A 1,582-nucleotide genomic window follows, 5' to 3' on the forward strand; every position below is an offset into this window, starting at 1 on the left:
GGGGCGGGGTTGGGTGGGGGGGGTTTGCATGCTTGAATGGCACGATCAGATGGGGGGGATACGCAGATGATCGCATCTGGAACATTGGGGGTTCGATTCCCTGCAGTCCTCAGTGTGCTGAAGTGTCCTCAGGCAAGATTATTATACCCCCCACTGCCTATGATGCGATCATCTGCGTATAAAAATAATCTGATCGTGCCATTCAAGCATGCAAAATCTGTTTCTGCTGCGTTGTTGTCCCATGTTGTGGAGCGAAAAGGGAGAATACTCATTGTCCGTCTGAATGCTGTGAGCATGATGTTGTTGAGGCAAAGCCACCACTGGTCACCCCCTGGCTCAGCCACTGCGCCTGGTGCTGGATAAAAGTTCTCTGTCCGCTCTGCAGGATCCGTCACTCTGACACAAAAAACAAAACTACCTCTGTTCTTCTCCACAGTGTAACTCTTACAACTTGATTATCTTGCACCAAAAACATCGAGGTTTACTTGCAGTCATGTTCAATTCCAGTCCAGAAAAACACCATGCTCGAAAACTACAAACATTCACTGTTCAAATCCCTCGACATCAGCGTACGTCTTGTACCGTTAGAGATGTCTTAGGTCCAAAACCCAGATTTAAAGTTCTTTCAATTTATTCCTTAGGGTTTTATTATGTTTACCTGCTGCTGGATAAATTATTGCTCATTACCAAAAAAAAACAAAAAAAAAACAAAGACTGAAAATAAAATTAGTTTAACTGGTTTAACATTAGAAGTCATGAACCATTGGACAGATTTTAGTGATGCTCTCAGAAAGTAATTGTTGGATGTATATCTACCACTGATTAACTGCTAGAGTCAAGCTGATAAAGATGGTTGCCATCATTGACCTAAAACACACGAAAATGGCCACAACTAAGTGGAGATTACAGATATTGACCTAAAACTTGGTGTGGTAATCCCTGAGACTGATCTTCAACATGTAGTTTGAGCGCTAATAGATTGAACAAGATCAAATGAAATCGCATGCAACTGTTTGGAGTGTTTGCACGTTAGTTCACATAATATCTCATGAAGCAGTGGATGGATTTTAATGAAACGTCCAGGACTTAATCATTAGCTGTACGTCTACATCTGATGAACTTTTGGACTCAAACCAAGTCAAGATGGCTGCCACAGCTAGTTAACCTTAGTAAACACAAAAGTAGCTAAAACTAAGCCATCCTTATAGAGACTGATCTAATATTTGGTGTGGTAGTAGCTGAGCATCGTCTTCAACGCATATTTGAGTGCAACACATCTTTGCTTGAAAGCTTGGCATTAACTGTTGGAGATTGTTCTGTTGGTCTGTTAGCAAAATATCTCACAAACCACTGGACATGTTGTATTAACACTGTCGGATAGTAATCATTAGCTGGACGTCTAAAACTGATTAGCTCTGGGAATGAACCCAGTTCAAGGTGACCTCCAGAGCTTATCAGCCTTAGCCTACACAAAAACGTCTATAAATCAATATTTTTTTTTTTTTACAGACACTCAATTAAAATTAGTTGTGATAGTAGATCAGTCTTTCACCACACAAACTCCTACTACTAACAGATCATG

This window comes from Nematolebias whitei, chromosome 18, assembly GCF_014905685.2.
Source record: "Nematolebias whitei isolate Nwh7 chromosome 18, NemWhi1, whole genome shotgun sequence".
Taxonomy (NCBI): domain Eukaryota; kingdom Metazoa; phylum Chordata; class Actinopteri; order Cyprinodontiformes; family Rivulidae; genus Nematolebias; species Nematolebias whitei.